At 32.5% G+C, this 25,337-nt stretch overlaps 2 long non-coding RNA genes across 2 annotated transcripts; both read right to left on the bottom strand.

The window, feature by feature from the left end:
• Positions 1-1,881: 1,881 nt before the first annotated feature.
• LOC143047095 (uncharacterized) lies at positions 1,882-8,218 on the bottom strand. The gene is made up of 4 exons (XR_012969402.1): positions 8,059-8,218; positions 6,433-6,570; positions 3,044-3,146; positions 1,882-2,006 (listed from the first exon to the last, which is right to left on the bottom strand). It is a non-coding gene; the product is annotated as an uncharacterized LOC143047095 (long non-coding RNA).
• Positions 8,219-8,552: 334 nt separating this feature from the next.
• LOC143047094 (uncharacterized) lies at positions 8,553-22,466 on the bottom strand. The gene is made up of 7 exons (XR_012969401.1): positions 22,404-22,466; positions 20,460-22,092; positions 19,370-19,551; positions 14,407-14,580; positions 13,086-13,229; positions 11,147-11,271; positions 8,553-8,696 (listed from the first exon to the last, which is right to left on the bottom strand). It is a non-coding gene; the product is annotated as an uncharacterized LOC143047094 (long non-coding RNA).
• Positions 22,467-25,337: the final 2,871 nt, after the last annotated feature.

Here is a 25,337-nt window from a genome sequence, read left to right as displayed (position 1 = left end):
TGAATAGATACGCAGCTACGTCCGGTCGAAAAAGAAATGTCGTATATCCGATGCTTCGTGTAGTGATAGTTTCACACTATCTATACGTTAAGGAACCATTTGAATAACTCTTTGAGGGGGAAAAGAACTACACACAAGTTAAATGATTGAAATTTTTAAAAAGCAACAAAGGTCAGCTAAATCGTAAAATATATCTCATGGCTGATTTTAACACATGTTTTGCGCCGTTTTCAAAGACAATTGTTGATGAAGAAAAACTTTATATAAATTGTTGCCCTTAAAAACATTTTCTGTTATCCATTTTTGTCTTTTTGACAACTATACATGTACCAGATTAACAAAAACACACCAAATTTTGTCACCAAGACACTGTCATTGTTGTTCGCTTCAACTATACGAGTAATTGCCACTTGATGATGATTTTTTTTTCTATTATACTCGCCTCTTCTTAGTTAGACTGGATGGGATACGATGTAACCCCTGGTATGGACAACGTTATTAATTTGTTTTTTAAATGGAAAGAGACAAATGAGGAAGGAAATGCTTTATTGCAGATCTTCTTGCTGTTTGTGAAAAAAATCTAAAATAAATAAATAAAAAAATACAAAACATCAAAAGTCCTTACACTATTTAATTATGATTCCATTCTTGGTCTTCAAACGGCATATGATAAATCAATCATGTTGTCGGTCGCCCTTTTGCCATTTGACATTTGTTTTTAGCATTGGCATAATTAAAAATCCGAACTCAAATAACGGTTTAGTTAGTTGTATGTAATATTCAACTGAATGTTTGGTTACCATCATAAAACTTTTATTTCAGGTAAAACTGAGAACTATTTACAAAAAATATCAAACGTATGTAGGATCCACTATTATTGACGTCTTTAATCCGATCCATGTAAATGCAAATTCAAAGATGTCATGTCCACTGAAACCCTCGCTTAGAAAGCAAATATAAAATCAAATATCTAAAAATTGAAAAATGTTTGAGACAAATATCAACTGCAGACTAATGATTATATATCACTAAATGAAGCTGATTAATTGGATGTTCCCTTTACGTTCAGTGGCAAACATGTCATGCATATTCATGACGAGATGTAAAGTTTGTCAATCTGAAACAAATGTTAACAATTTTAGAGTGACGCTTTAATTAGATAGAGCGTTGGCTAGAGATAAAACGAATGTTGTACTAGAATAAATTTAAACCATGATCAAAATCGTAAGTTAAGATATTAGCCCCCACCCCTTCTTTTTTTCTCCACGATTGACGAATGCCAAAAACAAAACGACACGAATGTACAACAAATAACGGTCACTAAAAGTAGATGCACTTATTTTGCATATAAATTCCTATTGCAGCTAAAATTTTCCGGTTTCGGACAGGTTTCTATTTCCAATCAAATACCGTCTGAATATTAATCGGAGATAATAAACCAAAAGCACTTTAATTCTTTGAAATTATGAATTATGGTATTACAATGACTGTTTTATCCGATCCTATTTTTGATCCCCTGACTCTAAGAGGGTGTGTACATGCCCGATTAACTTTTGGTAAATAGAACCTCAATTTAAAGACCTACACAGGGTTAATAAGTTTCGTGGTACAATAAGTAAACAAAAGAACCTTTATGAAATGAGATCGTCCCAGGTATCTTAGACTATTTGTTTTGCGTTTAATAACAAAACAATGAAAAATGCACGAGCAGGTTTGTAATTAAATTAACTGTATTAAATCTTAACTGTGTAAGATAAATCTGCTATGGTTGTGAACTTTACTTACAACATCATTTTTAAAATCAGCATCCAGTTCATTTTTCATAGCGACCTGTGAAGCAATAAATGCTCTTTCTGCAGGCGTCAGATCAGCATTGTTTGGTTCCGATAACTCCTGTCTGCTGGAGATATCCGTCATTATGGTATATATATCTAATGTTGCTGGTGTGTCCACTGATGTCTTGGGTAAAATGGCTTCCAAAGCATTGTTTATGACTCTTAACATACCTAAAACAGAATTCTTCTATTCACAACTTTCTGAAGAAATTAAGATAATTGTGTATAATGAAAAAGGGTTTGCTACCAGACTTTAAAAATAACAATAAAGAATAAACATTTACATGTGGGATATTTGTACTGTAATTTGATGGTTTATTGTGTATAGCACAATACAAAGATTTATCATCCCCAATCACTCATCTTTCTTTAAATGTTATAAATGAGGTACCAAAAGAAAGAAGAAGGATTATTCTTTCAAATTGTGATAATTTCATTATGACATAATTATTGCATAATTAATTGTTATGGAATTAGTTGCCGTACTGTGATGTTCATACTTAAAATGAATTTAGCTTCTTTGTTATTCATAGCATCCCAAAATATTTTATAGATTCTTGCACAACACAGTTTGACCTCCAAAACCGTGTCTCATATTTTTCCTATTGTATTTCATTCTCTCATTAATCTTAAAGTTTACAACATCAATTCATAAGAGACCACTAAATTCAATTGGGTATAAAATTTGTTCTATTGATGATTTTGGAAATCTGAGACACTGTGTTGGAGGTCTAGCTGTGTTGTACAAGAATCTATAAAATATTTTGGGATGCTATGAAGAACAAGGACACTAAATTCATTTAAGTGTGGACATCACAATATAGCAACTAATTACATAATAATTATGTCATAATGATATTATCACAATTTGAAAGATTAATCTTTCTTCTTTCTTTTGGTACCTCATTTATAAAATATAAAGAAGGATGAAATGAATTACTTCAGTTTAAAGTTGTCTGATTGTGCTACCTTAATACTGGTAACGTACGATATAAATTGTTCGAAGGATATGGATTATCAGATAATTGAATCAGAAATTTAATAAAAAAAACTTTTTTTAAACCCTTTCTTATTTTCCAAAGAAAGAAAATCAAACAAACGAACAAATTAATTTTCTTCCTTTGACGATAAGAAAACTTTGTTTTGTAAGCATATGTACAATGTTACGCTGTTTACAAACTTTGTAAACTAATTATTTAAGACATTACCTTGACACGTAGAAATGTAGTCTTCATACTTTGGATAGGTCTCATTATCTGTTAATATTAAAAGTTTTTCCAATAGACCTTTATTTCCTTCGAATGCCTTTGACTACAAAAATGTAAAAATAAAAACATACTACCATTATTATTTAGAATTATTAAATTATCAACAATTATTTATTAATTTATTAGATATTTAAAAAAAATCACGTAGTGTAGTTAGTTAATGGCAAAAGACATTTATTATTCATTACTTCATGAATCACCTTCCTGAATACTTAAAATAAACACTTTTCAATATAAAAATGAGTGCTATAAATTTGTTACTTTTGGGATACCATACGGCATATTTTGTTAAAAGTGATCAAAAAGGTAAAATATACGACACAAGGAAACAAGTGATCCATATGCTGGAGTTTCTTATTGACAACATATTTGTCGAATTTAGAGGTAGACTTTTTCAACAAATTGTCGCATTCTAATGGGAACAAACTGTGCGCCTTTCCTTGTCGACCTTTTCTTATTTTCACATGAGTCGGAGTTCCTTCAGACACTTATCAAAAACAAGAATATCAAAGAAGCCAGATCATTTAATTTTACATTCAGATATATTGATGATGTTCTTTCCATAAACAATCCAAACTTTTCTGATTGGGTTCCATAAATATATTTGCCAGGACTAGAAATTAAAGAAACAACAGACACGGCTTCCTCCGACTAATTTTTCTAATTATACCTCGAATTTGACAATAAGCGTTCATCTAAGTACCAGAATCTATGACAAAATAGACGATTTTAATTTTGAAATTATTATTCCCCCCACCTTAGTAGCAATATACCATCTTCACCTCCATATGGGAAATGTATTTCAAAACTCAGTCGGTATCCAAGATATTGCAGCTGCTACTCATACTTTGTAAAACGTCACCAGTGTCTGAGCAGAAAGTTGATGAACCAGGGTAATGTCAAAAAAACGTCTCGCTTCTTTTTCTGAAAAGGTTCACCGAAAGATACCCAGACCTTGCTGATAAACATTTCGTACCAACTTTGCAAAAAATACATGATGGTGTTGATGTATAGATTCTAGGTACTGACGTCGTTTATCATCTTAAATACGTGTTATAGTTCTTTTATTTGTCTTTGTAAATTATTAAAGTTTACTTTTTGGTCCATTTTTTGGTAATATTCTTTAGGCGTGGCTCGTCCTTTATTGCCATATTTTTTTGTTTTTATAGTGATTGAGATAATAACAAAATGTTGACAGCTGTACCCCTATTTTTGCCATTTTTACTTTTTATGTCTGTTTGTTCTGTTTACACATTGTTGTCAATATAAAGGAATTTAATGCGACTGTCATACATGTGGGAGGTTTAGCTAGCTTTAAAACCAGGTTTAATGCACCATTTTCTACATAAGGAAATGCATGTACCAAGTCAGGAATATGACAGTTGTTTTCCATTCGTTTGATGTGTTTGAGTTTTGGATTTTGACCATTGTTAAGGGACTTTCCGTTTTGACTTTTCATTGAAGTTCAGTATTTTTGTTGTTGCACTTTTTCTGGAAGCGCGTCTTGTAAAAATGTCATTTTTACTTGCTTTCATTTCGTATAGATTTTTAAAAAACCCATTCAATTCTAATAGTTACAGATCGTCTTATTAAACTAAATTTTCTTCAAAAATGAGAATCGTAGATACAAATTCCTTATTTCAGGTCATGACAAATCTAACTTTTTGAAGAACCGCACTTATTCAAACAACAAATACACCGAAGATGACTTTTGATCGTCAACATACTTGTTGAGTTTAATGGATTGATGTTTAAACAGCTATTATTCCTATGGGTATTAATTAAGCATCCTACTAGCCGACATGTATGTGTATTGATATGAAGCAGTATTCATACACAATCTTATCGAGGAAAAAAATATCTTGCTAAGGTCTTTAACGTCACCTTCAGATATATTGATGATTTACCCCATATTTCAGTGAGTGCTCGCATATCATATATCCCACTGAATTTGAGATACGGAATACTACCGAAACTAAAAAAAAATAGACTGTTTAATAACTTGATCTGTTCCTTTATATTGACAAAGCTGGATAACTTCAAACTTAAATCTATAACAAACGTAATGATTACAGCTATCAAATTGTCAACACCTAATTTCGCGTAGTATACACTCTGTCCCATCGTACGGCCTTTACATATCTTAATCAATACATTACGCTCGTACAGGTTCATACTATATCAATTCTTTAACAGGAGTTGGTACGTTCCTTGCGCAAAAACTGCTCCAACACAGTTTTGAAGAAGTACGACTGAAATTGACTTTACATCAGTTTTACGGTCACCTTCACGAAAAGGTTAACCTATACGATGAGTCTCAACAGACAAGAAATATCGATTTGCGTTGTATATCTTTATATAGCAGAATAGTTGTAAAATGTTGTTCTATTTCCGACTGTTACTTTCCCATCAATTGTGGGTTCGCGTGGCAGGTGATGCACGCATAGCAGGAGACGCTTGCACTGACAAGGAATACGGTCGCGCTCCTTTTGAAGTTCATTCGATTGCATCACTTGTTTTTTTTTTCCTTGGATTGGATCTTCACAATCATCTTCGCTAGCCCAGGGTTACGATCCACTCCCGCTCTCTTCACCCTTGGCGGATTGAGATAAAATTTCGGAGACACAAGGTAAGGATTTTTATTGGTTGCAGTCAAAACTCGCTGCATCCAATCAAAATGCGCCTATAACATGATCACGTGTAAATGTAGAAAGTGTTTGTAAACAATTGCCACATGTTTTTTTGTGCAACAAGTCTTTACATCCCTAAACATACGACTATATTTAGTGAAAACTTAAATGTTTTTAATCAACAAATAGAAGTTCCTGTGTATGTTTCATGCACAAATGCATGAATGTTGACGTATGTTTTCATTTCCGGCTTTACCAAGTGTGTAGAATCTAGACGCTACCGTGTTTTACCTCCAAATTGAAGAGTTCAAGTGCTACCATTGGTCAAGAATGATGTATTTGGAATTGGCGTGATTTTTAATCTTCCGATAGATGGCGCAACATTGTTATCAAAAATTTTGGCTCAATCCGCCAAGGGCGAAGAGAGCGGGAGTGGATCGTAACCCTTGGCTAGCGAAGATGCTTCTTAATAGACTTTTGAACATTTTTTTATATAAGCAAACAACTGTTGCCTCGAATCTTATTCTCTCTGATTTTTTTTCTGAATAAGTGGACGTAATTCGTACATTGAATTTCGAGCTTTTCATCCTCCTTCGGCCTTAAGGATTAGAGTAAGAGTGGGACATATTGATATCCAGATCTTAGATGAGCTTCCATAGTGGTATAATAACAGAATAAAGAACAATACATAACACATACGGCTGAGGAATTTGCGGTGAATAGCTTGTTTCCGATAACTGTACCAATACTGTTAGCAACCTGGTCTAAATTCACAGTGGATGTTCCATCAACCACATTAGATGTTTCAACCAGTATCGTGGAAAAGTATGTCAATTGCTAAAATATATCAGAACATCTCTCAGTTATTTATAAACCGTTTATATGTAAGTAAAATCTTTAAATATTACATATATTTTCGATATATATTTCAACACAAAGACAAATAAAGATTTATTCATATCATATACTACTTTGATATTGTATTCAAGTTACAATGCCTGTTGACAAAATTTTTCCTTAATGTTTTTATCATCAACTTGTATACGCAGATAATTTTCTATGTAATTATTTTTGTAAAATTGTTGGGTGTTTTTTCTCTCAAAAAAGTCATACACACATAGCCATAGTATATACATGAAATGAACTACACACATTTTGTTTTGATAAGAGATTCAAGCTTGTAAAAATGGTTCCTTTTCCTTTTTTTGGGAAGTGACAAATATTCAAGTAATGTGACATCGGAGGAACGATGACACCCAACTATGAACCCCATAGTTTTTTTTTTTGGCTCAACTAATGTTTGGATTATTCGGTAATTTGTAAGTATATACATTTCCAATTTCTGGTCCTTTTGATTGTGATGGGTAATTGTCGTATTGGAATGTAATATATCTTACATCGTCTGTGATGGGTAATTGTCGTATTGGAATGTAATATATCTTACATCGTTCTTTTCAGATAATAAATGTTTTGGTCAGTTTTTAGAGACAACAGCTATTTTTTATACCCCACCTAGGAGCATTATGTGTTTTGGTCTGTGCGTCCGTTCTTTCGTTCGTTCGTCCGTCCGTTCGTCCGTTCGTCCGTCTGTACCGCTTCAGGTTAAAGATTTTTTGTCAAGGTAGTTTTTGATTAAGTTGAAGTTCAATCAACTTGAAACTTAGTACACATATAAAAAAGAAGATGTGGTATGATTGCCAATGAGACAACTATCCACAAAAGATCAAAATGACACAGACATTAACAACTATAGGTCACCGTACAACAATGAGCAAAGCTCATACCGCATAGTCAGCTATAAAAGGCCCCGATAAGACAATGTAAAACATTTCAAACGAAAAAACTAACGGCCTTATTTATGTAAAAGAAATGAACGAAAAAAAAAATATGTAACACATAAACAAACGACAACCACTGAATTACAGGCTCCTGACTTGAGACAGACACATACATCAATAATGTGGCGGGGTTAAACATGTTAGCAGGATCCCAACGTTCCCTATGAGATGATCTTTCTAATTGTAATGCCCCAATTTAACAGTCCACTGAACATAGATAATGATAGTGCGAGTGGGGCATCCTTGTACTATAGACACATTCTTGTTTATATAATATATTTTAAACAGTTGATTTAGAAATAGTTTCGAAACAGTTTATCTGACCTATATATATTATATATATATATATATATTTCATTTTAATAAGAAATTGTTGTGAAATACAACAATTTTCTATCTTATTGATTAGCTGATATACAAACTTTTTTAGTTTTAGTTTAACAGAAAGTCATTAAAAAAAAACTTAAAACCAGCTCAATATATTTACCTCTATTATATCATTTTGAGTTGTTACATCACCGTAATCAGGATGTTGATACATATTCCACAGTTTATCAAATGTTTTTGTTACATTTGTTCCATCAGACAGTATTTCTACACCAATATTGATCCATTGTGCAGGGTCGGTATCAAATAGTGTTGTTGTTGTATTCTACAGAAATAAATTCCAATTGTAGAAACTGACAATTATTTTGAATTTAGAATTGAATGCTTCTCGTGATATAGTCTTCTTGCATAATTCTATACTTTTTCTTATTGTGGTATCTTTCCATATTGTTTTTGCTAGTAACTAGCTCTGAATGTTAATGTTCATGTGAACATATACAACAAATGACAAACACAATGACAAACATTTCAGTAAACAGCGAAATTTGATACGGAAGGAAATTTAAAGTTTTATATAAAATCTTAACATAAAGTAATAAAAACGCAATCAAATTGCTCACGGACTTTGACGTTAGAAAAATAACATACCAAATCTGTGACGGGTGTTCCGGCTACCTCTGCATTCATGGCCACTTGTTTTACATTCCCTGTTTGCCAGTAATAATCCGTGCTGTCAGCCGCAGAATGTAAGAAGGATGATACACTATTTTGGTCGGATGTGGTATAATTAGGTAAAACCTGAAACATGTCTCAGTATTATTTTTGTGTAGGTTAGAACTTTTCTGAGTGGATAAACATGCGATATCACAAACTGATGAAGAATCAGAAAGTGAAAGAAGAAAATAACAGATATACTTTTATGTATATGTAACACAAACATATAATAGGTTAATTGGGGAAAAAATAGTTCAATACTAATGGTGCAGGATTTCTGAGGATCTAGGCTAAATACTATTTTTATTGGCGGGTTAGTATTGCTCAGTCTTTAGTTTTCTGTTATGTGTATTGTAAACTGCTGGGTTTTTTTTCGTCGGTTTTCACTTTTTGCTATAGCGTTCCTAATTTCTCTGCGAGTTATTAGTTTAAATGTGTCCCCCATATCCTCCGCCTATTTTGGTATTTTTCTCCTTTCTGTTAAAATAGTTATGATTTGATGATTTGAGAGAGATTAGTATCTACCTAAACAATATGAAACTTATATGTGACATGCGACTGATATTTTATTCTATTGGCAATTTGTACATTCTCCCTTTGATCTTACTGCCTAATATTTTAAGATCATGGACAGGACTTGATACTCAAAAATATTAGGCACTGACTTCATTAACCAGTGCAGCAACGTCGCTGGTTCAGGTCCATCCGCATCAATTTATCAATGAAATGCACGCGACTTCATTCATACAACCGAACAACAATCCCAACGTTTTGTACGAGTAAAAGTAGTTTTATGAACTATCCCATTTTACTTCATATTCTCAACAACAAATATGTACAATTAATATCAAATTGCCGATAAACAGAATAATGGCATTTTATTTTTTGATACTGACTTCATCAGCTCGAATATCAGCTTGCCCTAGCGGGCTCGCTTGATTTTCTTGCTGATAAAGTCAGTATCAAAAACAAAAATGCCATTATTCTGTATGTCTTCGAATAAAACGATTAATATACAATATGTAGTCGTGCTATTGCCATACCTACATAATTGTCGACTATATGTATAGTTGACAATTATGTAAGTATGCCATGGCAGTCGGCAGGGTTTAAGAACATCCGTTGTTCGACCTGCTAGTTAAATGCGTTGTTTAAAATATACATTTTGGTCTTTTGGAAAATGTTGTTTGTGCTGTATTTGGGCCCCTCTACCTAGAAATTTGTTTATCATGCACACATATAAAAATTTCGAAAGAACAGAAAGGTTCCGAAAATTAGCAGATTTAACGTTGTTGTGCTAATATTTAGAGTAGTTATGAATATAAAATGTGTTTTCGGCCGTGTATCATCTTCACTGGTGATCCAAGGCATGGATCTGTCGTAGCGTTGTCACTTGTTTATACGTACTTATCAATATATACATATATATATTTCCTAATTTGTAAAGACAATGACTTCTTCCCACCAAAGTCCAATATTCTTTCAAACGAGCATTAACTATGATTTTGACAAAAATTTAAATTCGATTTTCTTTGTTTCAAACGGAATTGTGAAAATAATATTTCGCAATTTGTAGTTAGTTTGATTTAATTTCGTAAAGATAAGCTTACAAACATCATTATAAATTAATGGCTTGCAAGTCAATAATTCAACTCTTTAGAATATGTATTCAATCGATCTTTAGTTTAACTATCGTTTATGTTTATGTCGATTCGATTGACAATCAGTATTCATCGGAGGTCATCTCGATGGTTAATACGATGGCGCTAGTCTAGAATAGCCACGAAATGCTCATCCTTTCTAAAGGTGAAATGCTTGGAAATTATTTCTTTTGGAGTTTTTGTAATTTGAATATACGTTTTAATATGTCACAAATCAATTATAATGAATAAAAGTCAAATCATAGAACATGAATTTGACAACTAATGCCTCTTTAATCATTTTGTAAAGCTAAAACATATAATAAACCTGTCCGATATATTATCTGTATTTCTATTTTGCAAATGATTTCGTGTAAATACCAATTTTTGTAAATTGTTATATACAAATATCTCTGGTTTGCTAAAAGCTGTCCAATACTATGTTTATTACTATGTGTCCATACCTGTTCGATGTTTTCGGTAATTGTTTCGTGTTCTTTTTGTTTATTACTATGTGTCCATACCTGTCCGATGTTATGTTTATTACTATGTATCCATACCTGTCCGATATTATGTTTATTACTATGTGTTCATACCTGTCCGTTATTATGTTTATTACTATGTGTTCATACCTGTCCGATATGTTTATTACTATGTGTTCATACCTGTCCGTTATTATGTTTATTACTATGTATCCATACCTGTCCGATATTATGTTTATTACTATGTATCCATACCTGTCCGTTATTATGTTTATTACTATGTATCCATACCTGTCCGATATTATGTTTATTACTATGTGTCCATACCTGACTGATAGTTTTGATACATTCTGCATAATCGATAACATACCTGTCCGATATTTTTGGTACATTCTGTATAATCGATACATACCTGTCCAATATGTTTGGTACATTCTGTATAATCGATAAAAATATCATAGATTTGTATCTTTATTGTAACATCATAACCATCGGTCTCAATACCAGGCTTTATTTTGATGTAATTCTCTTCCTCTGCTGTAATCAAATATTAAAGTTGCATTAGCTAAGAGTTTGGCAATAAATATATAATATAAAAATAACAACAATGAGCAAAACCCATACCGCATAGTCAGCTATAAAGGCCCCGAAATAGTAAATGTAAAACAATTCAAAGGAGAAAACTAACGGCATAATTTATGTAAAAAACAATGAATGAAATACAATTGGCTCATGACTTGGGACAGGCATATACAGAATGTGGTGGGGTTCAACATGTTTGGAGGGCGCCAAACCCTCCCTCAAACCTGGGAAACAGATGCAACAGCAAAACACAACAACAAACTGTACAACACAATAAACAAAAAACAAATCTGATGTACAGAAACACAGCCATTGAATTACAGTTTCCTGACAACGGGGACAGGCACATTCAGAATGTGGCGGGGTTAAACATGTTAGCTAGTGACTAATCCCTACCCTAAACTAGGATAGTGGTGTAATAGTACAACATATAAAAAAACTATTAAAAGTCAGTTGAAAAGGGCTTAACTCGTCAGATTGATACACAACACAGAACGGACATGGCATGGTATTTATACATCCCTACAGCACAAACACACTAATTACTTTCATGTTCTTCTTCGCTATACTCATACGAACATAAAAATTGTCTTAATAATACATAAATAAAACAAAAAGCGAGTTGGGATGAGAAATTGTACTGATCAGTAATTTTTTCTCGACAAGAGAAAAGGCGCGAAATCTGGATATATATGTGGGAAAACCGAATTACAGATTTCAGCGTATGCGAATATTTATACGCCAAATTAAGAAATGAATATCTGTGAGTATCCGCAGTCATTGACAGCTAGTTCAGAGCCAATTATAACTTATAAAAAAAATGTATCTAAGACTAAAGTATTTATCAGTATACATCCAACACTCAAACGATTTAGTCTAAAGACGGCATTAACAGTCAGAGAAAAACATGACCTTGTGCAATCCCAAAATACAGGTATAGACAGATTATAGGACCATGAATGTACATATACATGATATATATATATATATATGTATATAACAATGATATTTGTTTGGTTTTTATTTACTGATCACATAATCAAAATTTATTCCAATACAATAATGTTTAAAGATCTAATTACAGTGTTGAATTGGTAACCTTTAAGAATAAGTTTATTTAAAGGATCGATTAGTTTACCCGGGTCGCATTTTAATTTCCGGGCTCGGTTAACCACGTCCCCGTATTATGTTGATATGTGATGAATCAGAAAGCTGTGATTTGTCGTTGCTGATAAATATGTAAAGGAAATTCAATGGAAAGACGGACGGACAGATTGACGGACTGATTGACAGGGGTAACACAGATTATATTAAACTCTTCCAAGAAGGGAATATTATCTCGACCAGTTTGGTTCACTTTGGCCAAAATAAGCTAATCAATATCGTAGATATGGTTTTGTAGGCAACAATTCGACCTTATTTGGGTCTGAAAGGTTTACGCTTAATTGATATTTGTTTTGCATGGGCTCAGTAGTGATATTTCGATAATTCAGCTGTTAAGGGAATCACCAGTTGAACTATTTTGCTGACTATTGGTGCACGAACAAAAATCATTTTTATTTAGATAAATGATGATTTACATATTATTTGTTTAATCTAAGAAACTATAACCACCGTTAGGTAAAAATGAAACTGTATTTTTTTTTATCGACAACTTTGAAACTAGCAATCGTGTTTATTCGAAATGACATTTTTCACTGAGCAGAACCTAAACAACTTACTTTTAAGTTGATTTTATTCGAAATTAACTTTAGGGTTATACAACTTACAACCATAATATAGGAGAGTCTCTTTTCCTTCGGAATTCGTCTGCACTATTCGATAATTTAGCTGTTCTTTCCAGTCATAACTGATGTCAGTTGATGTTCGGAATCCTTCGTCATTCCATCCGTGTGTTGTTACTTTCTTTTCCCCTAAAACGGAAAAGATAAAATATTGTCCGCTGGAATACATTTTTTGACTATAGATTAGGAGTTGTGGTGAGGGGTTGGGGTGAGTCTATTTGATACAAAATTATCTAATAAATTTAAGAATTATATGTCAAATATCAAATTAAAAAAAAAACGATCTAGTGATCGCTGACTCTAGTAGTAAGCTGGTGGGCTCGGGTCAAATCAAAGTATTGAACATTGATATTTGCTACTTCTCCTCAAGCATGCGACATTTTGAATTACTACCATAGTCATTATACGGTATCAGAGTATAACTAAATGTATTCCGAAGGACTGCAACCTTATGAACTAGGATGTTAATGAAACGGCTCGGGATGTCGCTCTAGTACAAACAGGGATCATATTTAAATAACATTAACATGCTAACGTCCAGTATGTGCATTCAGCTTGCCACTAAACATAACACATTCATCTTCCATCTATCTTATACAAAATAACCGGAAATTACAATTATAGCCTATAGTTAAATTAGAATTATATAGGAAACAGAGTCCCAAAATAGAGTTAAATGAATATATATTCCGATAAAACAATATAAAATCGTTTTCCATGTTTGTAGCAATAGCTCTAAAAGATAGCATTATTACATTTTCGTCTAGTTAGCATTTCAAATCAACTTTTAGAAAATTACTTCCAACTGAATTATAAGCCATGAATACCTTGGTAAAACACATTCATTCATGATACTATGGGTCCGCTTTTCGAACTTATTCATATAGTATGAGAAACTGTAAGACTAGCATATAGACCATCGTCAGATATGTCTCAGACTGAACATTAAAACTGTTTTAAGATAGTCGTCATCGAAAAGTTACCAAAGGGTCATATAAGCTCATAATCGGTGATAAGTCCATTTTGGGGATGTCACATTCGGGGGAAAGAGGACGGAATTGATGGTTAGGACAACCGCCATTTTTGAAACAGATATTCCATAACGGTCAAAAATCTCGTGATGGTGTCCCTAAAATTTTCTAAAGGATGATCTCAACATCTTGCTTTGTTAGAAAGTATGGTATCATTGATGTTAAAATTGCTGTTAATAGTTTTGAAACATTCGGGAAGTTTAGCAAAATCTGCCAAAAATCAAAAGTATAAAAACGAATTCAGTAAGCAACAAAGCCCATCTCAGACAACTTACCCCAGATTGCATCCTCAATCTCACAAGACCCTCCATACGGTAGTATATTAGTATTAACAATCCAAATACTAATGCTCGTCTCTCCTGTTTCAAGCTGCATGTGAGCCTCTATAAGGTATCCTGCTCTAGCATTTAACACATTGGCTTTCATAACAAATGCATTGGTTGTCGTTTCTGAGAATACAATAATATAAAGCATTTACATTTGATCAGTTTATGATAGATTTATAAATGATTTGTTAATAAGAAGATATAAATATCGTTATGAATACGTTATTGCTAGTATATATTTAATTAATCATAGAGTTAGGTTGCAATAAAAGTAAAATACCAAAAATACCAAGAAAATTCAAAATGGAAAGTTCTTTATCAAATGGCAAAATCAAAAGCTCAAACACATTTACAAATGGAAAACAACTGTCATATTCCTGACTTGGTACTTCAAAGACAAGAATACCAAAAATAACTATGGCCAAATACAACAAAGGTGGAATGTACAACTACCGCGTCACGCCAAAATTATATTACCAAAAAATGGAATAAACAGTAAAAGTAAAAAAAAAATGAAAGACAAATAAAAAGACTACTTTAAAATTAAGATGATAAACAACGTCGGTACCTAGAATCTATACTTCAAGATCATCATGTATTATTAGTGAAGTTGACACGGAATATTTATCAACAAGGTCTTTGTATCTTCCGGTGAACTTTTTTAGAGAAAGGACGAGACGTTCTTTGACATACTACTGGTTCATACAATTTCTACTCAGATACTGATGACGTTTTATAGTCTGAGTAGCAGGTGAAAGCTCTTGAATACCGAATCAGTTGGGACATGTAATGATGTATATCCCATATGAGGTGAAGTTGATGGATTGCTGCTAAGGTGAAGGTGGGGGGTATTTATATCTTCAAAATTAACGTCGTCTCGTTATTCATAGATTATGGAACTTATAAAACCGCGGAATCCATTTCCCATGTGTGTTTAATGACATTTAAGCAAAAAAAAAAAAATATTGCGATAAGTTATAGAGGAAACTCTAACTGACTTATTCATTGCACTCGAACTGCAGATATTCCTTAAATATTGTTTTTATCACATTTATTCTCATCTTCAATATAAGCGAAATATATGTAAATTGGTGTTCCTCAATCTTGGCTTCTTTTTTACGGCTGAGTTTAGCAATGACGAAGATAGAAGCCAAGGGCGACAACAACGTGCGCTGAATTGACTCGTATTCTGTCGTCAACCATAGGTGCTGATAAACATTATTCTATCAACATTGGTCTAGTACTAGCAATGAATTATAATTTATCATTTGACTACAACTGAGCATGTAGACTAATGAGAACTGCGATAGAAAAGGTACCATGGGAACAATAAAAACAAAACTTAAGGACAACAGTCAAACCCTTGACAAAAAACGACAAAAAAAAAAACGACCAAGTAAACTTTTTACTAAAGATTAATCAGCATGCCCTCAAAACAACTCATGCCCACAAATACACTCAACAGGAAAGAATTTTTTCCTGCGCTACTGACAACCGTCATTCATTGATGTATCAATCAATAACAAGCTATATGCCAAACCATGGGCCATCGAAACGTATTATTAAAATAAGCTCAGACATAAATAAGGCCGTTTTTTTTCTCGTTTAAATTGTTTTACATTGTCTTATCGGGGCCTATTATACCTGACTATGCGGTATGGGCTTTGCTCATTGTTGAAGGCCGTACGGTGACCTATTGTTGTTAATGTCTGTGTCATTTTGGTCTTTTGTGGATAGTTGTCTTATTGGCAATCATACCACACCTTCTTTTTTTATATTTATATATCAATTAAAAACACTTATAAATGTATTGGATTTAAATTAAATTAAATGCCTAACTATAGAAATTAGGAGATAACTGTATTGTATTTTAAGCTTGGTCTTCATAAAACGTAGATTTTTCTATCGCATATTGAATTTAACTAACGACACGCAGCTGAGCTAGGCAAACAGACATTTGCGACAGTAAAATCAAGTTTTACGATGACCAAGCTTAAAATACAATACAGTTATCTACATTATAATGCCACATATAAATTAAGTTCCATCTAATGAATATTTTGACTTAAAAATGCCATGAATGAAAAACTGCGAAACTGTTGCATCACCTTTAGTATTTAGACAATGTGACGTCATATGTATACTCCGGATGTCAAACATAACACTAGACGTATTTATACTTTTCGTACGCTTCCGACTGGTTTCAATATTGACAAAAAGAAGATTTTAAGGCCTAAAATGTGACTTTCTTGTTGTTGTTTTTTTGGAGGAATTACATACCGAAAAAAAAAAACGGAATTCAAAAAGGTGGCTTTCTTAGTTACGGACTGGTGAAACTTAGAATATAACCCCACAAAATATTTATCAACGTCTAATGAAAATTATTAGAATATAGGATTGTCCAACAGGCTTAATCAAAATGTAATTAAAGTGTTTATCTAGCAGATGTTACTGCCCCAAAGTTTTAATCAAAGTGGCATTTGTGGAGAAGTACCTGTTCGACAGATTCATTCAAATTGTCATCAGAAAGTGAATGTCTAACAGTTTTAATCAAAGTGTCATCCAACAGAAAGTGAATGTCTAACAGTTTTAATCAAAGTGTCATCTAACAGAAAGTGAATGTCTAACAGTTTTAATCAAAGTGTCATCTAACAGAAAGTGAATATCTAACAGTTTTAATCAAAGTGTCATCTAACAGAAAGAAAGTGAATGTCTAACAGTTTTAATCAAAGTGTCATCTAACAGAAAGTGAATGTCTAACAGTTTTAATCAAAGTGTCATCTAACAGAAAGAAAGTGAATGTCCAACAGTTTTAATCAAAGTGTCATCTAACAGAAAGAAAGTGAATGTCTAACAGTTTTAATCAAAGTGTCATCTAACAAAAATTGATTGCCTAAAAGATTTTATCAAAGTTGAATCCTATAAAAAGTCACTATCGGACAGTTTTTTTGTTATCTGTTATGTAACAGAAAATGACGATGAGACGGGTTTAATCAAAGTGTTATCTTACAAAAAATGACTGCTGACAGATTTTATCAAGTGTCATCCAACTCGAAGTTATTGTTGACAGTTTCAATCAAAATGTCATCAATTAAAAATTGATTATCCAACAGATTTAATTAAAAGTGTTATTTAACATGAAATGACCAGCTGACAGATTTAATCAAAGTGTCATTGAACAGTAATTGACTGTCCGACAGTTTTTATGTATATGGCATTTAATAAGAAGTCACTGTCCGAAAGATTTTTTGAAATTGTAATCTAACAGAAAGTAACCGTCCAACTTATTTAATCAAAGTCTCATTTTTTACAAGAATGGACTGCCCGACAAATTTTATCAAAGTGGCACCCTGTTCAAAGTCACTGCCTGATATATTTATTGAAATTGTTATCTAAAAGAAAGTGACTGTCCAACGGTGTAATCAACGTGTCATCTATCTAGACGTGACTGCTGACACATTTAATCAAAGTGTCGTCTATCACGAATTTACTGTCCGACAGATTTGAAAAAAGTAATATCTTACAAGAAGGGAGTGTCCGACCGATTTATTCAAAGTGTCATCTTCATTTAATAAGAAGTGTCTGCTGACAGATTTTATCAAGTGTCATATAACTAGAAGTGTATGCTGACAGATTTAATCAAAGTGTCATCTAAGAAGAAATTAATGTCTAGCAGATTTGATGGAAGTGTTATCTTGCAAGAAGGGACTGACCGATCAATTTTTACAAAGTGTCTTTTAATGGGAAGTGACTGCCAAAAAAATATATTCAAAGTGTCATTTAAACAAATTGTGAATGCCCGTCGGCTTTAATCAAAATGTCAACTTACGAGAAGAGACTGCTCTTTAGATTTGTTTTATCAAAGTGTCATTTAACAAGAAGTCACTATCCGACGGATATAATCAAAGTGGTAACCTATATGAAGTTGTTGCCAGACAGATTTATTCAAACTGTTACGTAAAAGTGATTGCTGACAGATGTAGCCATGTATCATTTAACAAGAATTGACTGTCTGGCAGATATAATCGAAATGTAAACGTTATCTTACAAAAAGGGACAGCCCGACTTATTTATCCAAAGTGTAATTTAACAAGATTTGGCCTCCGATGTCGTTTATCAAAGTTTCAACTTACGAGTGGTGCCCGCCCAACAGATTTCATCAAAATGTCATCTAACAAGAAGTGACTTTCCGATGCATTTAATCAAGTATCACCTAACAAGAAGTAATGCTCAACAGATTTAATCACATCAATGTCATTTTCACCAATAATACACGATGGTCTTGAAGTATAGATTCTAGGTACTGACGTTGTTTATCATCTAAATTACGTGTTATAGTGGGGATTTTATTTGTCTTTGCAAATTATTACTTTTACTGTTTACTTTATTTCTGGTAATATCTATTTGACGTGTCTCGGTAATTATACATCCCGTCATTGCGTTATTGTGCTATAATATTTTTTGTGTTCTTGTATTTCGTTTTTGCTTATGATTTTTGTCTATATGTCTTTTTGTTTTTTGTTGTTGACATATTTGTTTGTTTGTATAGTGATTAAGATTAAAACACAATGTTGACTGCTGTACCCCAATTTTTGACATTTTTACTTGTTATGTCTTTTTGTTTTGTTCACACATTGTTGTCAATAAAATGAAATTTGTTGCGATTGTAATACAAGTGAGAGGCTGAGCTAGCTATACAACCAGGTTTAATCCACCATTTTCTACATCAGGAAATATCTGTGACAGTTATTATGCATATTTTTGATGTGTTTCAGCGTTTGATTTTGCCATTTGATTAGGAACTTTTCGTTTTGTTATTTTATTTCAAGATAGTGACAGATTCAATCAAAGTTGCATCTTGTTATAAGTGACTATGTTACGTATAAATATTTTTTTCTGCTTTAAATATTACCAGATAACATCCAAGATTGCCAATCATCATTTGTTGTTGATTTTCTACTGAATAAATCGAAATCTTTGACTTTCCACCAAAATTTTAATCCTTTTTGCTGTTGAAACGTACAAAAAGAACACGAAGCCTTTAACGACATTATGGAAGTCAAAGCAGTCTTCTTCATGCAATTCAATCTGCATCTACAAAAGAATATATTTGAAGTCGGAGATAGTAACATTAGGTCAGAATTCAAAGTATCAGTTCATGTTTGGTAATATTTAAATCATGTCTGATTTGGTAAGCTGTTAAACGATTTAATTAGGTTTTTGATGTTCAAATATTTTGGCCTCGAGCATCACTGAAGGCTCATTATTTGTCAGAATGCGCATCTAGTGCATTAAAATTGGCACTGATTTGTTATAAACCTGCACCTGAATGTAAAATAAAAATACCAAAATATGCACAATGTTCTCTTCAGAAAGGGATTGCTAAAAAACATTTAAACAGAAACGATTTTTAAGAAGGAAATGATATTTTTATAAACAGTTCCGTTTTGGATTATAAAAAAGTTCAGATGGTGACACCGATTTTAATCCGAGCGCCACTAATGAGTCCTTCGTAGACAAAATAGTGTATTTGATAACACATAGATTAATGTCAAGTTAGAAAATATGACGAAAATTATCCAAAGGTAAGTTTAACACTGAATATGTAGCTATATTCTAATTAAAATAGTTATCCTAATAAAGACAATCTTTGCACACAAGTGCTGTACTGACAATACTAATACAAGAACAAATGCAACATCCTTTTTTGGTATTATATATCAATACATGAATTATGAATTATGATGTTTGGTGCGTTCGAATCGATAATTTGGATTAACGTTAAAGGAGAAATATTCCAAAGTAAGGAGTAAGTAAAGTACGTAAATGCGTGAAGAGCCATATGACCAAAAGGGACCTGAAAGAATAGCCAAAATCATCACTTTGATTGAGACATTTTTTGTAATGAAAACTACTGGGATAAAAGCACATTCGTCTGTTATAATATGATTGTTATTTTCTGGCAATAATTGATTCAAAATGGAACTGAAAACTATACTTACTCTATTTCCAGTACTTGAGGATTCCCAGGAACTGATTGCGCATGTTGTATAAAGTAACTAACAGACCCCTCAAATTCTACTCTTAAATACACTAAAAATCCCATTCCCTCTGAGACATCTTGAGAGGTAACAGTCAGACTTCCGGTTCCATCATCGGTTCTGTTGAACAATTTACAAGCACTAGAGTGGAACAGATCATCCTCTAGCCAGTTCAAGTAATATTTTTCTTGATTTTTCATTTTATGCCAATCAATTGAGCTAATCTTAGCAAATCCGTTAAAAATGTTTACCAGATATTCCATCAAACATTGATCAGAGTCGTCAATGACAAGTTTAAGGAATCCTTCAATTCCTATTAGTTCTACTAACTGTGTTGCATTTTTTATGTAAGATTTAACATATTTAAAGCTATCCAACAAATCCTGCAGGTCATATGCAAATTGTTTCGATACATTTGCGTTTTGCAGCCATTCTAGTAGATTATCAAAAAAAGTAGCATTAGCACTTGCAGGCAACCCAGAAAGTTCACGTAATTTATACAAACTATCAAGAGTCAATGAACTATCAGATAACCTTTCAAAAAAGTCGTCTGTATCCCGTAGAAAGGCTTCAGATTCTTCATTATATAAATCATTAAGAAATGCTAACATTTCGTTTAAAACCAGTGTGTTATTATCTGGAAAAGGTAGGACATACTGTGTGTCTTTCAATTCGGATTTAGGTTTTGACTCCATTTCATACATAAAGTCAATATAAAAAAATCGCGTAAGAGCAATCAGATCATAAAGAGGCGCTGGTGTAGTTGTGTCCGGTGTAGTTGTCTCCAGTGCAGTTGTGTCCATTGCAGTTGTCATTGTTACAAATGATGTCGCTGGAGAAGTGTTGCTTGCTTTTGTTTTCACTTGGGGGTATTTGTCATGTTCAGCCTGGACGTAAAACTTACTTCCAAGCATGCATTGGCAATTAGAATTCTTTAAGCTATTTACAACGGTGTAAAGTGTAGAACCATCGATGAACGCGACTTTGTTTTCTATATACGGAATAAAGTTAGTTTCGTACCACTTCTTTTTATAGTCACGTATATCCTTAAACGCTGATACTGGTTCAATATTAAATTGCAGTAGATTATAGATACTATTTGTGACAAAATTAAGACATTTCCAAGTAAACATAAGCCCAGATGGATCACCAGGGCCTTTAGTTAAACTAAACGACACAGAACGAGCATCAAATTCTACGAGTCCTTGACCAATAGTCCTTCCGGCTCCACCTTTTATAAATGCATGTGGTGGTGGTTGTTCTATTTTCACATACATTGATTCTTCCATCCAGTCTGTCATGCTTGCAGGATATCCTACTCTTGCATACAAACGATAATATCCTATTTCATGTTGTCCTGGGTTAAACTTGAACATAGCACTGTAATCATTCCCCCTTACCTGAACTTCTTTATTAGGAGTTATGTTAGTTATCTTGTATAATGCAAAATAGGTATGCATTATAGTTGCTGTTGTACATTTGTTTTTCGTCAGCAGGTATATATTCACTTGTGAAGAGGTATAAATTGACATAGCATTTTCTATTTTAAGAAATTTGTCGCTAAACATTTGGTATGTAAGACATGGAGGAACAACTGCAAAATACAACAAGTTTATCATCAAAAGGCATCAAAAGAAAAAACCCAAATTGAATGGAGTATAAAAGTATGGCAAAAAAGTAAACTAAAGTATCGAACGTCAAGGTAAATTCATAAAGTAAAAAAAAATCTGACACAATTAGTAATAAGTTTTGGCTATCTAAATATTTCGTCCTTGGGCATTATTGACGAGACGTTAATATCTAAATGCGCATGAGAGAGAGAGAGAGAGAGAGAGAGAGAGAGAGAGAGAGAGAGAGATGAGTGAGGAGACTTATATTTGCTGACCTTCACCACGATAGACTCACCTTGTAAAATTTCAGTTTTAATTATTTTTTTCGTCATGTGGATATCTGTCACGGGCCGTTAATTTAAAACAAAACAGACAAATAATATTCGAAGGCATTCGTCGGGAATTCGGGTAGTGTTCATAATAAACACTTTAATTAGGTATTTTTTTTATAAAACTATTCATTTCTAACGCTTGTCTTCTTTTTTTAATATGTTTAAGGAACCTAAATTGCGACTTTTTGTATTTCTTTTGTTCTTTTAAAAACATGACTCTGTACTTTAAAAGATCCCGTCAGTATGATATTGTTCTATTTCTATGTCATTATGATATATTTCTATTATGAATTACAATATACGTTGAACCACAAACGTCAATATCATTCAATCGCGTAGTGGAATTAACTATTTTTGGATTCTTATAAATTCTATATATAACTTTTGGACTAGTTTAAATCTCGGTCTATTTCTTAAATTTATTCTTACATACTTTTGATTTTTTAACCCTGTATGCTAACATTCCAATGAAAATTTTAAAATTGTTTGTACGTACATTGAACGACAAATTTATGTGACGTATAAAATTTTCTGACGTCAGACACTCAAATCAATAAATGTGTTCGTAGATAGTAGATATTTTTGTGTTCTGTTAAATTGTTCCTTTTAAAATTGTTAAACGATGATGACTGATGTACCCATATTTTGACTATTATATTTATTGTTTATTTAACGCATCAATGTAAAAATATCGGAAATTGATGAGACTGTCATTAAAGTGAGAGGGTTAGCGCTATAGAACCAGGTTTAATCCACCATTTTCTACATTTGAAAATGCCTGTACCAAGTCAGGAATATGACAGTTTTTGTCAATTCGTTTTTGATGCGTTTTGTTATTTGATTTTGCCAGGTGATTATGGACTTTCCCAATTGATCTTCCTCTAAGTTCAGTATTTTTGTGATTTTACTTTTCTTTATAGTCTAATAATCAGTTGCGATCAATTAATATTAATTGACATAGAAGCCTTATTTTGAGTTAAATATCTCTTAGTACTGTTATTCCTTACCTCTACAATTTCCTTCAGTCTGATCTACTCCTATGCAGTATTCGCCTCCACAAATATTAACTGGATTATCACATTTTCGTGATCGTAGATTAGTACCAGTTCCGTAAATGTCAGAATTTGTCTTAATGCAGTTCCCCGAAGCTCCCCATTCTCCCCATTGTCCTGCTACAGGTCCTAGTGAAATAATATAAACTGCGTTATATATTTTACTTTTATTGTTTTATCTATGTTAATGTTGTCTTCTAATGGAGAATGTCGAATTTCCTTTAAATATTTTTTACATGTTCCGATGTTTTATGTATTTTGCGATGTCTTAGGGTTATAAAAAAGACCCAAATCAATCAACTATTACATGATGCGTAATCATATATTAAGATGCATCATTATGTTTTACTAAATTAATAGTGGAATACCAAACTCATCATAGGTAAAGGGACTGTTGGTAATTTTAGAACACTTCAGTACAACTGTGATTTTGATGATCAATATTTAACGGTAGTTTTCTCTGTTTTTTTTAACTGTTGTTTGCCATTTTGTCTTGTTATTTAGCAATGGTATTGTCTATTTTGTCAAATTATGTTTTTTTTGCAACCTTAGATTTACTCCCCTGTTTATGTAAAGAAACTTATTGAAATGTCAAAATATTATTACTCGATTGAACTGGTACGACCAAATTTGGCTATGGTGTTATTTGCTATTTGTTTTTGTTCTATTTTGTATTTCTTTAATTTACATATGACTGACACTCTTTCATAAAATGAGCAATTCTGCAAGAATCTTTTCACGCTTTTTTTCAATTTCAGAGCTCTTACCTAACTGCTTTGTATTTACACATCAGTCATTTCTAATACCTACCAGTATTACATCACTATTAACCGTTGTCTTTATCGCTATACTTTCAGAATGGAGGTATATACCAAGGACACATTATCTTGTATGTTTAAGTTCCAATGTTCTATTGACTAACTATTTAAACAATGAATAGATCTGAATATCCACAGAAGGAGGCAGAAACAGAACAGACAATATTTGATGATCTAAGGTGCAGTAATTAAGATTCAAAATACGTTTCATTTTGTTAAGTATACATTGTGTAAATTTAATTAGAATTTTGAAACAATATTTGATTATAAGCAGTCCGTATGGTCCAAATTTGTCACAATAAGCTACAAAAGACATTGCTTTGACTTTGTATACATGTGACCTTTAATTTAACCCTTAAGCTGAAAATGAGCTACGCACGTACTAGATGTGTTTAGCAATTAAAAGAAAACGAATATCAACATTGAAAGCTAAGCAAGGGTGAACTTTTTCGTTGACTGATTTATCCACCAGAAAATTATTCTTATACCGATAAAAACGATGATTAACATATTTTTTTGAGATAAACATAAATCAAACAGACCGAGACAAATCCAACTGCTCGGTGTCGCTACCTATTTATATTTTATATTTTCAATGGGGTTATATGACCGTCGGTAGTTTTCGAAGGTCATCTCTATATTTAAGAAGATGGCCTCTAGACTGAAATACATACGAAACGCAGATACATATCATCGAGACCATACATTTTTAATTGTTTATTTTAGACAATTTGTAATTTTAATATACATTTAAGTATGTTATAAATCGAATATGAGAATTTGAGTCAAATCGGTGAAAATCAATCTGACAGCCATTGCCCCTTTTTGACTCTGTCTATCTTATTTCTATACAATTTTTGTTTTAATCAACGGAAATAAAACAAGTATAGTGGTCAATATAAAGTCCATCAAACCAAAAGTCATTTACAGATCAGCTAGAATCGACATTGGTCAACGGTAAAAATCCTAATTATTGATAAACATTTATGTAAATTTATTTCAACTATCTTGCTTCCCTTAATTCCGG

This window comes from Mytilus galloprovincialis, chromosome 9 (genome assembly GCF_965363235.1).
Source record: "Mytilus galloprovincialis chromosome 9, xbMytGall1.hap1.1, whole genome shotgun sequence".
Lineage (NCBI taxonomy): Eukaryota > Metazoa > Mollusca > Bivalvia > Mytilida > Mytilidae > Mytilus > Mytilus galloprovincialis.
The sequence above is the reverse complement of the archived record's forward strand: the minus strand, read 5'-3'. Positions and strand labels throughout refer to the sequence as shown.